At 41.2% G+C, this 14902-nt stretch overlaps 1 long non-coding RNA gene across 2 annotated transcripts; it reads left to right on the top strand.

Annotated features, from left to right (window-relative positions):
* The first annotated feature begins 853 nt into the window (after nucleotides 1-853).
* On the top strand, nucleotides 854-13928 carry LOC115553422 (uncharacterized). 2 transcript variants are annotated; one of them, XR_003978457.1, is made up of 7 exons: nucleotides 893-907; nucleotides 1062-1350; nucleotides 1977-2107; nucleotides 10513-10849; nucleotides 12924-13049; nucleotides 13316-13471; nucleotides 13747-13928. It is a non-coding gene; the product is annotated as an uncharacterized LOC115553422 (long non-coding RNA). The 2 variants fall into 2 exon arrangements; XR_003978459.1 differs by lacking the exon at nucleotides 13747-13928 and having other exon boundaries at nucleotides 854-907; nucleotides 13316-13472.
* The last annotated feature ends 974 nt before the right edge of the window (nucleotides 13929-14902 follow it).

Here is a 14902-nt window from a genome sequence, read left to right as displayed (position 1 = left end):
AAGCCAACTCCATGGTCAGAATTAGATGAGAGACGATTGTTGATTTGATTGATAAAAAAACAGAGAAACTCACACATACATAGAATTGTTAGCTGAATTTTCTTTTCTGATATTGCATATTTATGTAAGCTGAGCAATTGTTTTTATGTTCTTGAGTATACTGTTATACTGTATACTATTGTGCTATTGCCATGGTAAAAAGATGAAAATTACTTGATTTTACTTTCAATTCCTTTTACATTCTCCAAGGTGTTAACATTTTTCATAACTCCATGTAGGACGTTTCTTTACATAAATGTAAGCACTGTGGCAGTAGTAATGCAATATTTAGAAAACATACTCTTGTACTCTTGATACTCAAGTACTTTTAAAAACAAGTACTTCAGTACTTTTACTTAAGTAGACATCTGACTGTAGTACTTTTATTTGTACTTGAGTAAAATTTAGCAAGGGGTATCTGTACTTTTACTCAAGTAAGGAAGCTGTGTACTCTGTCCGCCTCTGGTGATAGTTGATGCTTATATTGTTTTGTTTTTTAATAATGAATACATACTGAATAACTGGTACATTAACTAACCATTAATAGTGTTAACTAAGTATTAACTAACTGTTTTAGGAAGATGAGTCGCTTATCTGCTGCTGACAAGCAGCGCCAGTACAGGGCCCGGCGTAATGCTGATCCTGAGAAAAGGGCTGCATGTTTACAGAAGCACAGGGAGACATGGCAAGAGAACAAGCAGCGAGGAAAGGTGAAGGCAGTGAAAGATTTAAGCAAGAGGGAGAAGAGAAGGAAGCAAGCATATTGGAGAAAAGCCCAACGTCAGACAGACCAGGGAGAGAAAGAAATAGAGAGCCAGTTTACTCCACCCCAGAGTCCTGAAGTTAATCCACAGCCTCGGATGTCAAGGTAGAGATTTTTCTTTATAGAAAATAGGTTTATCAATAAATTATGAAATTATGTTGAAAAAACTAGAGTAACGGCTTGTCATCGTTTTTCTGTTCAATGAATATGAAGTTTAGAACTCATGATCTATAAACTAATGCTTTGTTTATCATTTTAGACAGAGAAGTGCTGGAAGGAAGAAAGTCAAGAGAAGGGAGTCAAACTTATACCGGGAAATCCAGGCTCTTAAGGAATCACTCAATAAACAGAAAAGAAAAACTGAAAAATACAGGAAAAGACTAACAAGACTACACCAGAATTCAGAATCACCCAGATCAAAAACACGCCGCCTCGTAGGAAGGGTTCCTGTGTCTCGAGAGGTGCACAAAACTTTAGTTTCCCACCATGCCCTAGTGGACAACATCAGCAGAAAGTATGCTTCTACCAAACACAAAAGAACTAGGCAGGTAATCGCAACACTTGTGTCAGGAAGGATCTTAAAAAAATACAAGTTAAAAAAAAGAATTCAGGAGAATGGGGGCCCGGCGGCGGTGGGACTGGTGCTGGCTGGCCGTCGTGTGGTAAAGGTGTTCAAAGAAAAGGTCTGTAGGGGCGAAGGGACCAGGGAAGCTAGCTCACAGAGCGCAGGACGTATAGACTCCACTGGAACAAATAGGAGAGGCTTCCCGTGGGTTCAGCCTTTGATCCGGATCACAGAGGGACTCTGTCTTGCTGTTGTGTTTTTGTCCAACATGAAGAGTCTCCCAAATCGTACCATGTAGACATATCAGTTTTCATATATCATATCATATAAGTTATAGGCCTATACAACATCATATCATTTAGTTTCTTTTACGAAACAAAAACAAATATTGAAGGAAATATTTTCGATAGTTTCATCTTTGCTAAAGTTGTTTAAACGTAGTTAGGCCTATATAATCATACAAAATAACAAAGACTATTAGAAAATAATGTCTAATTGTTTCTAGTCACGCAGAAGCGCAAACAAACACAAACATTTAGGCTACTGACATTTTCAGTTTCATTCTTAAACTGAAACGGAAACTTAACAATTCTTCTGGGTGGTTCATAGCTCGTGTCCAATGGATTTTAACTTGACGTGAAACTGCGAAAACCTCTCGAATTTTTGGATGGAGTTGACCTGAACAACAGATAAAGGATGATGTGAAAATAAATATTGAGAAAGACACTCAATAGAGACAGGTAAGGTGGATTTATCTTCAAAGAACGATTGTTGAGGGGGGGTAGGCAGGACCCAAGTGCACAGACTGGAAATGGTGACAGGGCAGTCGAAATGTTTATTGTTGGCACAGATGATCAGGATCGGACAGGCAGAGTAAACGGGGGCAGGCAAGAGTTGGGGAACGGTAGACTGGGACTAGACTCAGGTAGACTGGGACTAGACTCTTCCGTCGGCGGGCGGGTAGTCGGGCAGGCGAGGGGTCGGTATCAGGAGGGCAGACAGGCGGGCGAGGAGCAGAAAACAGGGAAGCAGACCGGCAGGGACTCGACAACAGGCGGGTGGTCAGACAGGCAAGGGTTCGGGAACAGGCAGGATCAGCTTTGTAGAAATATGGGGTCTGATTTATAACCGTTGCGTACGCACAAAACGGGGCTGAAATTGGCGTACGTGACTTTCCACGCCAAGGTTGTGATCTATGAAAAACAACTTGACGAGAAAATGTACGCAGCCCTAAGCAAACTCTGACTCATGCGCAGAGGCGCCGCATCCCATTAGGCATACCAGGCAACTGCCTGGGGCCCCGCAATTGTTTGGGGGCCCCGGGCCATGGGGGGGCCCCCCTAGAGCCAAAAACAAAATCGCCACCCCCCCCCCCCCCCCTCAACAATCGCTCCACCCCCCCCCCCCCCCCCCCCCCCCGTCAACAATCGCTCCACCCCCCCCCCCTCAACAATTCTCTGCCTAGGGCCCCCACACTAGAATCGCCCCTTTATATATTTTTATGTGACACTGTAAACACATAATCAAATGTCAATTAAATCCCAAGTGTGGAAAACCAAGCCACACTCCTCATCACAATCGTTGTCCGTTAGGCCTACTCTTGATGCTTTTCATGACAAATCAGGCATTAAAAAGGGGTTATGTTCAAGAACCTTTTACGTGGGTGATTACAAACTGATTATCCAAGGTGTTCTCGGTCAGTCTTGTAACCGTAACCCTATAAATACAGAGGTGAGCGCCGTGGTAATGCTGCACCACCACTTCTGGCGGACCATGCAAATGGCAGGATGCGGAGGGAGAGGGTCTTTAGGGACCATAACGATGTATTGGTAGGCTACATAAAAATATGTAACTTTATGTCAGACCACTTCTTTTTTAATTCTGGGACAGTGCGCTCCGGGCTATACTGACAGAGTTCACTGCTGCATTAACATGTTGCCACTCACTCTGCTTTTTGTTGTTGGTGATCCCAATCCTGTGACCGCCGAACAAAACTACTTTTCGGGCCTCCATCTCACCCACAAGTGTCTCCACTTCAACCTCCGTGAAATTTCGCTTTTTTGCTTTTCTCAGTAGGCCTACTTCTGCCATTGTTTCCGACAAGACATAATACTTGCATCTGAGTCTCTTTTATATGCAGATCGAATTCATGAGGTCATTTGCATTGACCATTTATGGTTTAAAAAGGGGCGTGTACAGGGCGGAACGTGAAGCTGATTCAGCTGCGCGCACTTGTAGGCAGTCTGTGATTTATAAAGAAAAGCTTGCGTACGCAGGGTTTTATAAATCGGAATATTTTTTGGCGCTCGCAAAACTTGGCTTTTGGGCGTACGTCGATTTTAGTAGCGATCCCACGCACAGTTTTATAAATGAGACCCCTGGAGTTGCGGGAAAGCTCTGTGAGTAACGAGAGACGATCTGGCTGAGACTGAGTGGAGAGAGAGGATTTATATAGCGGGATCACAGGTGAAGGTGGTTGGGTTAATTAGGGGAGATCAGCGTGGCAGGCAGGTGAATGGGAAAACCAGAGGCGGCCCATGACACCATTTGCACAGCATTGTAGTACAGAAAATTCCGGTATTTATGCATGTATGAAAAGCATAAAGTAGGCTTTTCAATTGCATAACGATAAGCCTAAAATAATCGAATCATTGGGACAATAAGAGCATGTCCATACATCCAATTAATACGTTAAATTAGCATAAAGCTGTCTATTTTATTTATGTGCCCCTTCCTGGCAGCTTCCAGCAGTTATTGGTTCACATGGAATTGCCTGTAAATCTGTGTGGAGTCTTTTGCAATATTTTCACAAATCTGCAGTTCATCATAGAGATGAACTGAGGTCATCATAGAGATCCAGATCTTATCAAACATCCATGTGATTAGACACATGATGCCTCCCGGTTACCCGGTCAGATGTCTATGGGAAATAACCTGTTTTTTTTGAGGAAGTAGAAGTGAAACTGTGTCACATTTTGAACTACAATCTTTTTCCTTCTAGTTTCGACTGGGCTTTTGGATTGTCGTGTAGTTAAAGTAGCACTAATAATCGTTACTTGTACAGACTTACACCGGGATCCCACCGGACGCGTATACGCGCCGCGGAACGGCTGCGTCCTCTGCCCTGCGTCCATTCCTACCAGGCGCGTAACGGCAGCGCAGCGCTGCCTTGCGAGCCAGCCGTATTCACGCGAGATCACGAGATCACGCGATAATCCTAAACCTAATGTACACTGTAAAAAAAAGATCGTATTTTTTACAGGGAATCGCTGGCAGCTGTGGTTACGAGAATTCCTGTAAAAAATACAGCAGCACAGTAGATAACTTAACCAACGAAATATGTAAATTGATTTACAGTGAAATGAATCACGGCTGAATCACATTAAAAAACTGTTTATTCTACAAAATTGTTTTGTTAATTTTGCATTACAGTGTTGTATATAAAAAGACTATTTCCTGTATTTTTTAGTAAATTTAACAGGGAAATATCATACAGAAAACAAATTTAAACTGGTAGAACAGCAGTAAAACATTGTATTTTAAATGGTGCTGTTCTGTATATTATACATAAAATCTATTTATAATATGCTGTATTTTTATGTTTTAATAATCAAGTTATAATGTAAAATGTACTTATACACCTGTAAAATTATTACTAATACTCCTACTGCAAAACATGCAAAATTACATTTTGAGAAAAGACAAGAGAGGAAAATCCCTTTTGGGAAATGTATTTACCAGCCATCGGCAATAAACAATTGGATGATTTTTTTTTCCAACATATACAAAATGGAAACAAGCAGGTGTCAGATAAAAATTACATAGTGCACCTGTACATATTGCAAGACTTTAAAACAGAAATGACATATTTTGCCTTAATAACAATAATAAAAATTGTTGATTTAACAAAGCGAAACCTAACAGTACCTCTTCTCACAACACACAGAGTCCACATTTAGGCTTAAATCCCTCTAAAACGTGGCCTAATGTGCCGAAAATTATCAGTGCTTTATGGCACTGGAAGTGTCCCGACTAACACACTGTGTGTGTGTGTGTGTGTGTGTGTGTGTGTGTGTGTGTGTGTGTGTGTGTGTGTGTGTGTGTGTGTGTGTGTGTGTGTGTGTGTGTGTGTGTGTGTGTGTGTGTGCATTAACATGAGAAGATAGCTACATATATTTATGTTTCGGAATCGTCCCCATACAATATGCACCCTGCTGTATAGGATGTCACCACGTCCGTGCCCGTGGGACATAGAACACATCGGGGGAAAACCACCTGTAAGGAAACAAACCTAAACAAGCCATCTAGAAACACAGCAGTAAGACACCGTAAAAAACAACAACCTGGAACATAACTACAAAGCAATAACATAATGAAAAAAGCATGTGGCGGACCCTCTACCAGGAAAGGTTACACTGTGTGCCTTAATTACCATAATACACATTTAGGATTAACAAAGCAAAAACTAAAAGTACCTCTTCTCAAACAAACAGTCAGAGTCCACATAGAGTTCATATTTAGGCTTGACGCCACTCGTGATCGGAGAGATCCTGTATCAGGGTGAGGACTCGAGGGTTCAGGTTGAGACGACGCTTGTTGTTCTTACTCTCTACTTTGGTTCCTTTTTCTGGGTTTATCGAGAAGAAACACCTGTAAAAAAAAAAGCATATTAAAGCATATTAATTGATCATTTAAAAAAATAAGTACAAGAAGAACCAAGAACAAGACTCAGGCCACACCTATAGAGCCAAGGCCGAGACAGACCCAGTTAGTTAAAGTCTGGATTAAAAAGGAGAATGCGTGCCGTTTTTAACCCATAGCCCTGTTACCGAGTGCTGTCAGTAGGAAAAAATATCGAGAACATTTGGCACAATATTGACCGAGTATCAGAACGGCAGCTAAAGCAAACCTATGGGGGCAAGCAAACCAAAAGTAAAACTTAATGGAGCTTGGCCCAATAGGTTTGCTTTAGCTTTCGTTCTGATACTCTGTAAATATTGAGCCAAATGTTCACGTTATTTTTCCTACTGCAGCACTTGTAGCCTCAAATCAACAGGGCTATTGATTACAAACGGCCGGCATTCTCCTTTAAGACGGGAACCTCTGAGCCAGACTCCAGGTCCCACAGTCTCAGGTCTGAGAAATTAGTAAGCCATGATTACTCACCTTTGAAGGAACTCCAGAGTTGAAGCCAGCTCAGATGGATAATGGATGTTGAAAATGTAGTAGCTCCCGAACATGAAGCACAATGCAGAAATGAAGGAGGAGATGTTTGTGTTGACAAGGTTCCGATCCAGACTCAGCATGTACCTTGTTGAGGAATAGCAGGACTGTCCTATGAACAAATTATTTAACAGGTTTTATTAACAAGCACTGCACTCACATCAGGGGAGCATGCTTTATGCTTCCTACACATGTGAGAAGTAAATGATGACTTTTTTGTAAACATGTGCTTACAACCACTTACTGCACATGACACAGACCTGCCCTCTCCAATATGATCATTTAAGTGAGACACTAGCTCTTTCACTGCGTGAAAATGGCCGGCACATAATGAAACTGCGCATTTTAAATCTGCAACAACAGCTCTAGGAGTGGCTTGCGATTCAGGTGCATTGTGCACGCGATAAAAATGCCCCTTGAAAGCTGCATAAGTGGTAAATGTTTGACTACAGTTGGCGCCAACACATTTGAAAAGACAACGAGGCTCATTCCTATGCACTCTGCAATGTAGTACATAGCCTCTTAATGTAACCAATATCTTTCTACAAAAGACGCAGGTGATCATTTTTATAGAGTTATCAATCTATTGGTCTTTAGCCAGCTACATATCAACTGTTGCTAGCGCCTGCTAAATATCAACTGGTGCTAGCTTACACCATGTGCTTTCAGCAAAAAGTAGGAAAAGTAGCCGACATTTTAAGCTTACCTTGCAAACTTTTTTGCAATAGCACCGGATCGATTGAATAGCCACGGATCTTCCAATCGTGGATTTGTCCAAAAGAAGTTGAATTAAAGTAGTACAAAGTAGTCCGGTAGTCCGAAGATTTCTGATGTGTTCTCCACTCTGCAGACGCGGCGGCGCTACTACTGGCTCGTTGGTGACGTCAGCTGAAGCCGTGAACGAGGAGCTCGTGCTTCTCCTCCCGCCCTAACGTCATTATCCAATCAGAGACGAGCTGCACACTTTTAAATTCAAAGTTAGGCGGATTTATCAAACTTGCTAAAAGAAAAACAGGTGCAGTTCCTCCGTAAATGACCCAATATTCATGGATGTTTTTATCTGGCTCACCAATCTCACTCACCAAATCTCAATATCACCAATATAAAACCTGCATCATGAAGCTCAGCACCAGATTGGCTACAAATAGCCATGATAAAAAAAAACATTGGAATTATAATTGTATATTTTTATGTATCCTATAAATATATAGGCAACCTCGAGGTTCACAATTACATTTTTTTCACAGTGAGAATTTTTATTAGGCCTATCTCAATTTGCATAGTTTCATCAAGATCATGTTAAAAGTACAGCATAGACTTGTATATATGATTACATATATGTTTTGTATTTTTAAATCAACTGGCTAAAACTGTAGTTTCTACAATATTTGCATGTCAAATTAACATAATTGTTTTGTTAAGAGTATTACAGTATTTCGCTGTTTTTGTTACCAATATTTTTAGTTTTAACAAATAAATTTGATTATAATCACATATTGTTATTGTAAATATAACAAAAAACATTTTGTTTAATAGTTTACAAAAGTTCACTGTGATTTAAACGAAAAATATATATTTTTGGGTTTACTATACTCTTCTGTAGGGATTTTACATAGTTTTTATATAAATTTCACAACCATTTTTTACAGTGTACTCACCTTCCACTCCCAAAACTATTGCAATTAAATGCCACGCTTTGTCCTTTCTGACATTTTCCTTATAAAAAGGATGATTTGGTACATAAATGACTTCATGTTGCTGAACTTCGACAATGAGTCTCTCGTCGTCCATGTTGCCGACCCTCTGAGACCCTTTGATTGATTGACTGCTGACCTGGGTCCAGTTGCACCAGCAGAACGTAAGGTCCCACTTAGGCTACGTTGAACGTAAATCACCCAAACGTTCGACTTTACACTCTACTAAAAAAATAGCAGTTGCACCAAGCAGATAGTTTTAACGTAACACTAAGTTATAACTTTTCTTTTACACCTCCCCTCTAGCTGGTGTAAGTTCCATACTAACAATAAAGAACCGTTAAAAGAAAAAAACGTAAAAAGATTTCAACACTAACGCAGGGTAAAGATGGCTATTCGTTTTGAGCAATGGGAAGAGGAGTTTCAATGCGATATGCGCCGGGAACGGATTGTCCGTGACCGTATCGATCCATTTCTTTATTATGATGATGTTGAATTATATGCGCGATTTCGGTTTTGCCGGGCGGAATATTATATTTATTTATTTATTATAAAATCCGCCATCAAATAGCTTAACCTCACGCCTATACCGTCCAAGCAAATTTTAGAGAATAAATGACTGAAACTGTTTTGTTTGCCCTCTCATTTGGGTGCTAACGCGTCTTCACTCCGGTAAGGTGGAAACTTGCCGGTATTTCCTGTTTACATTGTTAGCTGTCAATGATTGGCTTGAAATTATCTAAACGTCATTAAAAGCGACACTAGTACACTTTATGCACTACTAGTAACGTTACAACTTAAGTTATGGTGGTGCAACCAAAATTTAGAACACCTTTAGTTTGACACTAGCTACGTCGAGCGTAGGGTTAAGGCAGACTTTACACCCGAACTTATGATCGGCTTTACGTTCTGCTGGTGCAACCGACTGCAGGTGCCACCGGTCATGACGTAATAATGTTGATGTGAAGTTACATGAGCTGAGTATTGTGTTTTATTTTGAAAATTGACCGGATGCTCTATGGCTTTTACTTTTCACTTCCTGCCTGGCTCGACCTGCTCTGTCGAAATTGACGCGGTTTAGCAGCGGCTCGCGGCAAAAATAGAATTGGACGAAAAGATAGCGCCGCGGCGCGGCACGCCGCTCCTGGGACGCTGCTGAGACGTTACGCGGCGCGCCCGGTGGAAATGGTCTCATTGATTAGAGTGGAAGCGATCAGCAGCGGTGACCGCGGCGCAGCCGTCCCACGGCGCGTACGCCTCCGGTGGAATCGAGCCTTTATTCTTCAGAGGTCTATAGAGCTCATGGTACCTCTGGGCTGGGAAAATTAGAATGGGTTTCAATGGAGAAAGTAATTATTTTCTATATGCCCTGGATTACACATAGGTTGTTTGTGGATTTAAATAATAATTTTTCATGCAAAGAAAACAAAAAAAAATCGTGAAGAAGTTTGATAATGTTAGGTTTTGTGTGAGGCCGCTTTGTGAACTACAGCCCTTCGCTGCTCTCGACGCAATGATATAAATCACCACAACTCTGGTACGGACATGGCGATCTCTCTGCTCCACTTCGCTGCTTTTTTCCAAGGGGAGGATAACAGCATCGAAAGAGGAGAAAAACATTATAAGTCGGGGCATGTGTCGAGTTTCAGTTATGCCGATGGGGAGATTGTCGGTCTTGTCAACGCCAGTCGCAGGGAGCGTGATGTCACATACGAGACGTGTAGTCTTTCTCATTGTGTTTTCTCTGCAGCCTTTAACTGGACAATTGCACAATAAACGGTCAAACTCTTTACGTGTAAAACTATTACTTGGACCCACACAAAACATATCCAAGGCATTTAATGACTGGGATCAGAAAATAATACATTTCTTTCCATTGACTCCCATTCTATTTTTCTTGCCCAGAGATCCCATGAGGGGTCTACCGGAAGAGGCGTACTTAATAGCTCTATACAACCCGGGCTGTATAAACACACTGTTTCATTGGACAGTTTATTTGCGTATATTTGCAAAACTTGACCTGATTGGCCGACGGATCCGTCGCTGCCTGAAAAGTTTACAATTTCTCAACTTTTTGAGCCGACAGAACGGACGGACCCCAAATGCATTTCGAAAGGGCTGCATGCAAAGGCAATATGAGTGTTTCAGATCAAGCATGCGTTGCCTGTATGGACCTATAAAGAAAAAGTATTGCATTCATTAACTGCCTTTCTTTTATCTCTCCCCAGATATTTCAGAACGTCAACATGGCAATGATGATATGGCAGCCAAAATATAAAGTGTTGCCCATTTAACTTTTGAATGAAAGCATGTCTAAACAATAAACCTTAATTGACAATAGATGTATTGAACCCACACAACTTTGCTGCCCTCAAAATATGTTAAACATTTTGATGGTAAATACAAATTGGAAAATGTTTTTTTTCAATCTAGAATTCATTTTCAACATATATTTAGGCCTACTTTTATTTCATATTTATATTATTGACAATGCTACTGCATCAGCAAATTGTCGCCCAGCAGAATACAGTTCAGAAGAGGGCTGTTGTCCAAACTGTCCCCCAGGTAAGAGACAATATCCTCACTAATTACCTGGTTCCAAAATCGCTAATTTGGAATGTTATTTTGTTAGTATTGTCATGGTTTTGAATAATGTTTTTTGCACTTTGGACTTTGGCATCATCTAGTGGCCGTGCATGTCTTATTTAAGTGTTTTCTGTTTCCTTGCTTTGCCAATTAGTCCTGTCAACTGTGTCTTGTTGCTCCTGTCACATGACCAATCAAGCCATGTATTTAAGCCCTGCTTTTGCCTATGTTCATTGCTTAAAGTGCGTTCACATCGCTGGGAATTATGGGAAAAACCTTTTCGCAACGTCGGAAAGTTCACCTCATGACGCTGTTATGATTCTACTTCCGTTCGGCAACTGGGGCCAAATTTAGTTAACAGAGTTGCCCAGTTGGTGACATATGGTGACTCATTGTTTACTAGTGATGCGCATGACCATGTCGGACCTCAACACAAAAGTTTTGAACAGTGAGAAAGTTTGACTCAATATAAGAGAATCAACCATCATATCACATATTTTTTGCCATGTCTACACTTTACTATTGATTGACGTTGTAACCGTCTGTTGCCATCGACTTTGCTCAGTTTTAAAGGTTGTGTACTGGTAAACCAGCTGTAGATAAGGGCAAGTGTAGCCCTCCATACAGTGGCAATACTGTATGTGCTTCTCATAAATAAAAGCAAAAGGATAGTAGGTTCATAGGCTGCAAGGAAATAAAGGCATTTACTTCTGGCTGTTTTTATCTGATAAATAAACCCTGGTGTGATTCTATTTAGGTACTGTCAGACTGAGAAGCACCTGACTGCGCAGTTTGTATGGATTATCCTCATCCCATTTAGTGAATTATGAACATGTGCTTTGAAGTAAATCCTGTAATTTATTGGGAGCCAATGCAGGGATTTTAGGCTATTGAGGTAATGGGAAGGCTTCAATCTGTAGGCTTGGTTGTTTAGTACAATGGCTGCTACAACATCTGTCATTTACGTAAAGTTTAAATCTCTTTCAGTACACATGGATGAAAAACTGCAGCTTCCATGATCCCCGACAATCAGTCAGAACCTATGTTCCACGCCAAACAGATGGTGGCGGTAATCCTCTTGGTGTGATATATAACGCTGACGAAGAAGAACTTCTAGATTCCGAGCGGAGTTCACATGAACGGTCGCTGTCGGAAATGCGCGTAAACGTGCGCGTCATCACTGCCGAGCCGTCTCGTTATCACCAGGAGAGTGAACGCACCATTAGTCTTTGGTGTGCCACGTTTGTACTCTGACCCAAGCTAAAGTCTTGTATAGGACATTATTATTGATCCTTTGTGTTTTGACCGCTTGCCTGCTCTCTGCCCACTTGGATTTGACCCTCTGGTATGACGTTTTGAACTTTTGTCTTTTTGAAAAAGATCTACCTGTATATGAGTTTACCTTTTGCCTTCTCTGTTGGACTTTTTGCCCTTTTTGGATTTTGCCCTCGTTTTGGAATTTTGTGATCTTCTGTGTTTTTGCCCAAAGACTTTGTTATGATAAACAACATTTCAGTTAATCCTCTCTGCACTTGAGTCTATACCATTGGTTCTCAAAGTGCGGCCCGCGGGCCAATGGCGGCCCGCAGAAACATTCCTTGTGGCCCGCAATGACATACAGACGTAATATTAATTCAAACAAACTAAATAAATATAAAGAGAAGAGTCGACTCTCTCTAGCTTTCTATTAAATCCTGTTACATTTGTTAGTTTTAATCCGACTATACATTACTTTGAAAAGATGAACCTCAGTTTTGTGATTTAAACCTCACTTGACCTCCCTCCCAGAGGTCCACGGTGCAATGTTTTTTTTCACCACTGGGGTGCTGACGGCGTTTCCCGCCTATTTTTTTTTTCCTTTGGCGGCCCTCAGTCAAATTTTGGGTTCCTAAATTGGCCCTCAGCTGTTGAAACTTTGAGAACCCCTGGTCTATACCCTTCCCTTTTTGTTCACTGGGTTTAGAGTAGAACTGCCCGGATTTGCAGATCCGGGCTCGATCCCCAACTCTATTTTTTTTTCTTTCAACATGCTCAATTGTTTTGGTTCCAACAGGAATGCATGTTAATAGACATTGCACAGAATTCAGAAGTACATCATGTGCATCTTGCACAGAAGGTACTTTCCAAGATGGCAACAATGGGCGTGAACAATGCTTTTCATGTAAACATTGTGATGCAGGTACATTTTCACTTTTCAACTTCTTAGCTCAGTGATATGTACCCATGTCATTTAAAACCCTTTCCCCCTTAAACGAGACCATGAATACTGTAACAGGGCATGAATGAGAAACATGAGTTTAGATTAATGAGGGTAACAGGTGCCTAGATGCCCCTTGAATGCACTGAATACTCCCCTTCTTTTCCTATCAAGTTATTCTAATCTCAGACTTCCTCAGACAACCTTCTTAATCTCTCAGGTTCCTCTGTAACTGTTGTGATTGACAGGTCTCGGTCTGAAGGTGAAGAAGTCGTGTTCATCAACATCAGATGCTGTGTGTGAGGTCCTGGATGGATTCTTCTGTAGTGACTCTAACGGAGGTGGATGTAGGGCCGCTCAGAGACACACGGTTTGCAGTCCTGGTCAATACATCGGTCAAAGAGGTTGGCTCTCTGTCTGTCTGTCTGTCTGTCTGTCTGTCTGTCTGTCTGTCTGTCTGTCTGTCTGTCTGTCTGTCTGTCTGTCTGTCTGTCTGTCTGTCTGTCTGTCTGTCTGTCTGACTGTCTGTCTGTCTGTCTGTCTGTGCACATCAACTTTCATTGAATTGCATTTTCTATTGAACCATTTATTCAAGACGTCTTATTGAGGTATAGATACTTCTTTAACAACAGAGACCTGGACTTTAAAGTATAGCTTTGAATCTGTTCAGCCCTATAAGGGGCCATCCAGCTTCTTACCAATGTATTGGTGTCTACGTTATTCCATGATCATCTACAACAGTCTGACAATGAGTAGAGATAGAAACACCTTTGAAGTACAATTCTCTGTTTTCTTCTTCCTTCTTGCGGCAAACAATTTTGGTGAAAGTAGTTACAATATTTAACCTCGCCATGTTTTTCAAGAATGTAATATTTACACCACATCTGAGAATGATCTTGTTCTAATAAAACATCTTTATATTCCTACAGGAACAGCAGATAAAGACACAGAGTGCCTTCCCTGTACTGATGGAACATTCTCAATTGGCACATCAACGTCTTGTCAGTACCACACAAAGCAAGTGAATTTTATAGTTTATTTATTAATACATTAGGGGTGGACAGTATAAACGGTATACAAGTATTGTTTGAATATTTATTGAAAGAAAGTGTGAAGGCGTGTTCACTTGAGACGACATTTCTGAGGATTGAGGATCCTCTTGCAAATCACAACAGCTTGTTGTTGAAATGGGACAGTTTTCGTTCAGTCTTTGTGTAAAGACTCGACATTGGGCAACACTAATAGATCACTAATCAATATTTATACTAAATTCAGAATATATATTTTCCTAATATCAAGGATATTGGGTAGAACTCATGTCTGTGAAACATTGTCCAACGTGTAAACAGGACTAAGATGAGATAAGTCAGCTCTCAGTGAGCCATTGAGATTAGGAAGCATAGAGGGGGAATACTGAACGCCAAACTGAATTCATCATCGTGGATATCATTGTGTGTGTCGCCATCTGTCTGAAACAACCCAAATATTCTGAATGCATTTTAAACTAATCGATCCCAATATATGGAGTAGGCTATAATATAAAAGTAAAAGGCAAATCAAGTGTGAGTGTTGTGTCATTGGCTCAAGACAAGTGCCTCATCACTGACAGACACGCCTCCAAGCGAGTAGCCCGGTTGTAACGGACATGCAAACCAGCCGAACCGGGCCGAGCCAGTAGAGTATAGCTGAAAAACGCCATCACTCAAGAACCTAGCTGAAGGCCTACTGATAGATCATGTGGACATTGGGGATCGAACCCAGTACCTTTGGACCAGGAGCCAAACACCCGGTCTACTATCCTCCCCCCAGTATAGGATATACACTACACACCCTGA

Source organism: Gadus morhua, chromosome 1 (assembly GCF_902167405.1).
Source record: "Gadus morhua chromosome 1, gadMor3.0, whole genome shotgun sequence".
Classification (NCBI taxonomy): Eukaryota; Metazoa; Chordata; class Actinopteri; order Gadiformes; family Gadidae; genus Gadus; species Gadus morhua.
This window is presented reverse-complemented; position numbering and strand designations above follow the sequence as displayed.